Below are 6,396 nucleotides of genomic sequence, written 5' to 3' on the forward strand. Positions count from 1 at the left end.
TCTTTAAAAACCTGAGAAAATATATTTATCTGTGACACATGTGAGTGAGACACTAGGGAATTTAAAATGGCATTTTATGACATTGAAGAATTATTGTTGATTTTTTTAGTTGTGACTGAGTATACAACCATGATTTTTTAAATGCTTACTTATTTTTGACAGAGAGAGAGAGCATGAGGCAGAGAGAGGCAGAGAGAGAGGGGGGCAGAAGATCTGAAGCAGGATCTGAGCTGTCAGCAGAGAGCCTGATGTGGGGCTCGAACCCACAAATTCTGAGATCATGACCTGATCCAGAGTCCGACACTTACCTGACTGAGCCCCCCAGGCGCCCCGTTTCCTTGTTTTTAAAAAATCCACACATAAAGACTCACACGTGAGAACTTACGGCGTTCAGGATTCCCCCGGGGTGGGAGGCGAGGCCTCCGATGGGCAGAATGCGGTCTCTGAACCGCCCCGGGCTCAGACCGGGTGATGGGCACGTGGGCTCATCACCACAGTCCCTCCACCCGCAAGTGTTTGGCATAATTTTATAAACAAAGCACGTCCTCACCTATGTACCGTCTCCGATTCTTAGAAAACAGACACGTCGTTGCCGGAGAACCGAGGACGTCCTGCTCGGCCCGCGGATGCGCGGCGCTCGCTCGCCGGTGAGGACGTGCTCCTGCCGGTGGCCTCGGGCCCCGACGCCACAGCCAGGGGGCGCCGTGCTAATCGCGTTCCCGCGTGAACAAGGTAACGCGTTCCGGAGCCGTCGATGAGACCGTGAGCTGTAAAATTATGCCTCAAAGTTTGGAAAACTTTCAGAGGCTACATTTTGACACACTGGGATCTTGCCTTTAACAATGACAGGAAGGCCCACAAGACGCTGTGTCTCGTCTGGTGTGGGCCTTTATCTTATCCTGACAGATTATTGCCGGTTAAATTGTAGCGCTGACGTGAAGGCAGGACGCTTCGAGGGAGCCAGAAATTAAGGCTTCACCAAATGGTAATAGAGCTATTAAAAATGCAAACAGCAAAACAGCTACACTGTGCAGGTTAGACAGCTAATCCAAACTAGCAGCTTAAAAAGCAGAGCAATTACACTTTTATTTAAATGCAAGGAATATGAGCAAGAATAGAATGAGAAGCCTTGTTTAAATGCATTCTTTTGAATATTTATTAGAAATAATACATGTAGTTAAGCCACTTATCTGATTTCAGTGAATAACTAAAATGCAAAAGATCAATTTTCATAATTATACCAAAGAAGTCTGTCTTTCATAAAAATCTCATTAATAACACCATTATTACTGAAAAAATATCTCAGTATTATTATTGTTATTCTAATTATCAGCAAAATGCTACTGATAATGTTGTCATAAAATTCCCTTTTAGTATCCTATTAGAGAGATAGACTGAGTAGTGGTTTCAGTTAAATCTAGACCCTAAGTGGCATTATAAAGATCTTCTTTGTGTATTTGGTTAAAATACATTATGTGTATAATTACGTAAATTACCGCGAGTTTGGCAAACAGGACTTTATGCGCACGTACCTCTGTATACGGCGCATCGCTGTTGGGCGCACGCGGCGCGGCCCACACACAACCCGGCCACCCGGGGGGGACGGCGCCAGGTGTCCTGGAGGTCACGCCGTTGGCCGCCCTGGCCCGACAGAGTCTTGCCGGTCGGACAGATCGCAGTGCGAGCGGTGTCTGCTCCAGCGCCCACGCCTGGTCGGCCCGCGCTCCCGGGGTCCCCCCCTTTAGAGGAAGCCGCGTCTGGCCGCGAGCCGTCACCACAACCACGGTGCCCGGAGGGGGAAGGACTTCACTCCCGGGGTCTCGGGCCCACCGTGGACAGACCGCGCCCGGACGAGGGGAGCCTCCTGACAGCTCCCTGGGCCGCCGGGGTCCTGGGCTGACATCGATGCAACAAAACAAAACAAAAGGCATTTGAGACGTCTCTTCGTGTAATGAGCTCGACTGGGGGAAACGGATTTGAAGCAAAATTAACTGTGTGGTTTTTGTGGGGACTTTGTTCTCAGTTCCAACCAAACGGAAGGTTCCACGAACTCCAGGGTCCGTGTTCACACAGCCGGCTTTGGTCCCCACCCACACGGGCCACAGACGCCCGCATGGCCGCACCGCTGCCCGCACCAGGGCCAGACCTACGGGAGGCGAGCTCGGACGTCTTAAAGAAGTCATTTCCACTTGGACATGATGCAGGTGACTCAATCCGCAAGCCAGCAAAATCCACTTATTTTCACTCCTGTTTGCGTCTCTGAGCATCACTCACTGGTGCGAATGAAGACTCAGGCGCGTCTATGCCTAGTTAGCGGACTGATAAGCGGCGCTCTGCATCGCAAGAAGCCATGGATTTTGGCAATACAAATGAGTGACAGTAGCCGCAATAAAGCTAATGGCTTATTTTTACTTTCGACTCAAAACTGAAAACGTACAGATATTTTGGAACAGAAACACGAGGCCAGTCGTCAGCATCCGGAGGAACGAGTGATCAGAGGGTCCGCCCTGCTGGCGGGGTGCTGCCCCCAGGCTCCTGCACTAGGGCCTCCTGGGGGCAGAAGGAAGCCCAGGAGGTGGGGGGCAAGGCGTCCCCTCACTCCAATGTGTCATTAGAATTTCAGATGGATTTCTAGGCCAGAGAGCTCAGCCTCCCACCCCAGATGAGCACCCCCTCCCCGGCTTTGCTGCCAGCACACCCCGGCCGCTGTCCAAGCCCCTCCGAGAACAGGCTGTGAGACCCTCACCACTGCTGGACAGGCGGGGACAAAGTGCTAGCCTAGACCAACTTGTACCTGGGAATCCTAGCTCGGCCAACCTGGGCTAAAAAATTCCACCTTCCTTCCTCTGGGGGATCTCAACACCCCCAGCTGCACCTCCCGCCTTTGATGTGACATGGTCTGATGTCCCCACCACACATGGCTCTGGTCTGGCAAGGATCAGCTTGTCCAGTCTCTGTCGTTTGGTTCTATGCCCCTGACCATTTGCCATGTGCCAGGCACTATGTGCGGACAGAGAGAGGGAGGGAAGAGAGAGGGAAAGAGAGAGAGAGGGAGAGGACAGTCCCTGGGGGCAGCTGGTGCCCCGGGATGGGTTCTACGATGGGGACATTCAGGGACTCGCCTGGAGGAGAAAATCTACTTGCGGGGAATTCTAGGCCAACACCCGAAGGGAGAGCAGGTGCCACCAGATTCAGGGAGGGGGAGTCTGCTGGTGCAGGGAGAGTGAAGGGCGGGGCCACACCCTGGGAAGCCCCCTGCTCTGGCCGCCGGTGCTGCGGAGCCGGTGAAGCCGCCAGGCAGGCAGGGAGGTGGCGCAGCGGGGCTGAAGCCGGGCTCTGGACCCCAGCAAGGCAATGAGGCGGGGCAGCCACGGCCCCTCTGACTGTGGCACGAGGGAGGACCCAGAGGCAGAGACCAGTGAGGGGTCGTCAGGCTTTGGGGAGATTTGGAGTAGTTTTAAGAACGATTTCCTTAAAGCCTCCGCTAGATTGTGAGTTAAGTGGGCTCCGAGAGGCTCGCTTTCTAAAACTCTTTCCCCGAAACGGAAGGGCTTGGGGAGGCCAGGGCCCCGGGGCCGCTGGCTCCTGGCACATAGCGGGGTCTCTCAGGGACCCTGTTTGGGGACAGATCGCTTCTCAGCTGGGAGGCTCAGGACGGAGGGACTGGCCGTGAGCAGGCCTGCGCCAGTTTCCATGACTCCCTGAGTTTACCAAACAAAAAGAACAGAAAGGCTGATGCCTAGAGATTGTTCCTAAGAGAGGTTTAAAAAGGAGTCATAAAATTAATAATTAATCCCTCTAGGAAGGAGTCTCTCCTCCTCGTTGGTGTCCTCCAACCTCGGGGGGGGGGGCGGCGCGCAGAGCTGTGCCTGTGACCCTGACCGCCGCTGCCCGCCGCACCCCAGTGCTGGTCCTCCGTTTCTCATTTCCGATTGGACACGGGATGACATGTGGGTAACACGTGACAAACACTCGTTACTAAAACAGTGAAATAAAAGGGGCGAACAAAACAAGCCCATCGAGTCCCGTGGGGTCAGGAGACAGCGCTGCTCTGCAAACCTGCAGGGGAGGTTTCTGGCTTGTGCCTCTGCGGCCGCGCCCCGTCCTCCCCTCAGACGTGGTCATCTGCGTGCGGACCGGGCGGCGCGGCTAGATGGGTCGGCGGCCGCGTCTTCGTCAAATGGCCCGACGCCCACTCAGCAGCGTCCCGAGCAGCGTGTGTCCGCCTCCGTCTTCCGTTTTCACCAGGCACTGGGGATGGACACGCGGTTAGGGTTTGTAGATCTGAAAACCGAGGCTCTGGGCCCCTTTGCTTTCAGGGGTGACGTTACTCCTGCCAAAGTAGCTCCCGGGACCCTCGGGGAAAAGGGAAACGATTATTTCTGGAAGTGTGATTTTCTGGGGATGAGGAAGAAAACCGAGGCCGCCCCTCTGCTCGCCCCACCCGTGGCCGGGGTGTGGAGCTGGGTCCCCCCCCGCTGGCGCTGAGCCCCTTGGGATCACGTGCTGGGCTCATGCGTCACAGAGATGCGTCACAGCACATCTCTGTCATCTCACTCAACTAGGCTGAACTAAGCTTCCCTCCGTTCCCTCCCGCCTCTCCACGGCGCCCAGCGCGCTGCCCACCAATCAGGAGGGGCCAGCGGGGCTCAGCCGGTTACGTGTCCGACTCTTGGTTTCAGCTCAGGTCGTGACCTCATGGTTTGAGAGTTCAAGCCCTGCTCTGGGGGGTCTACACTAACAGCGTGGAGCCCACTTGGGATTCTCTCTCTCTGCCCCTCCCCTGCTGGGGTTATTTCTCAAAACGAATAAATGAAAAAAGAAATCATTAACAAATTATGAGTTTCTAGAATCAAGAGCCCATCTGGGTCCCTGGTGGGCTTGTGCTGCTGGCCAGCGGGACAGAGGGACCCTCTGCAGGGACGGGCGCAGCTGCCGTGCTGGGGACCCGCCCGCCCGGCTCTCCTCACTGTGTCCTCATCTGTGAAGGCAGGAGTGTGGACAGCCAGAGTTTATCTTCCCAGAAAGGACCCACTAGAACAGAGTGACCCCACGGAGGTCCTGAAGCGGCAGGCGCCGAGTCCGCCTCCGTGCCAGGAGGGCCCGGCTGTAAGCTGAGTGACCTTGGTGACGAGCATCAGCTCCACGCTAACTGTCCAGTGTTTGAGGGGTCCCTACCCTGTCTCTAGTGATTAGTGGCCAGCAGGACAGCGCCCTTTCCTGTTTTCCCGAGGGCCTTTGATCGCTCCGTGTTTTCAGAGTCTTCCGGTCACCTGCTAAATGCCAGAAAATGCCCTTCTCTTGTTCCTAGCGGCGTCTCTTGCTGTGGCCCAGGCCAGCTGGTGGACCAGAGGTCGTACTCCGGCTCTGGTCTGTGCCTCCGAGGAGCCGGGCGTGAGGTTGTCCGCGCAGGAGCCAGCACGCTGCTTGGGCTGTGCCGGAGAAGGCCGTCCCGTTGGACGCCACCGCACGAGGTGTGACAGCAGAGTGAATTCTGTGTCCCTCCCATCCGACGTGCAGGGATTCGAGGTGTGTTTGTTCACCCATCACCACGAGGCGTCTGTGGACCAGAGGACGGGGGATCACGAGGTGCATCTTGCCCTCGGTCCTCACCCACCAGGATGCCCGCCCAGGATGGGCCCGCCACCCCCGGAGGCTGCCGCCTCCGACCAGCACCAGCGCGGGTGGCATTTGCTCTGGTGACAGCGAGGGGACGCGACTCCGTCTGTGAACGTGTGGACGGTGGGACCAGAGAGGCCTGGGTCCCCCGGCTGTAGGCGGGACCCCCGGGCGCTGCGCTGACGCCTCCGGCCCCTCAACTGTGCGTTTGCCAAGTGTCTTGGCTCCAAAAACAGGCACTCGGTCATCAGACAGGTTCCCAAGGGGGTGTCCTGCCTCTGCTGAGGGCAGACCTGTGACGGCGAGGCGGCGGGAGCCCAGGACGCAGCCCCTCGCCCGGCCCAGGGGGGCCCGGCCCTCTTCAGTCCCAGCCGTGCTCTCTGCTCGGGGCCACGAGGCTCCGGTCAGCAATGTCGCTTCTGCCCTCCCTGCCATGGTGACCGTCCCCTGCCCAGGGAGCCGCTGGGAGGACGTCTGTCTGTCCGTCTGTCATCCTGTCTCTCTGCAGCAGGTGACAACCTCCAGGACCAGCTGGTTTGTGCACAAACACCAGAACCGTTTACTCGAGCCCTGGTGGCCGCTCCCGGCCAGACTCAGGCTCCTCCGCTTCCTGAGACCTCGGATCTGCTGTTTCAGCAGAGAACTGGGGCTGACACCTGTGACAGGCCAGCACCCCAGTCCCCGGGGCTGAGCAGGGGCAGGGGGAGGGGCAGGGGGAGGAGCAGGAGGAGGGGCAGGGGCAGGAGGAGGGGCAGGGGGAGGGGCAGGGACAGGGGC

The sequence above is a fragment of the Suricata suricatta genome, chromosome 4 (assembly GCF_006229205.1).
Source record: "Suricata suricatta isolate VVHF042 chromosome 4, meerkat_22Aug2017_6uvM2_HiC, whole genome shotgun sequence".
NCBI lineage: Eukaryota > Metazoa > Chordata > Mammalia > Carnivora > Herpestidae > Suricata > Suricata suricatta.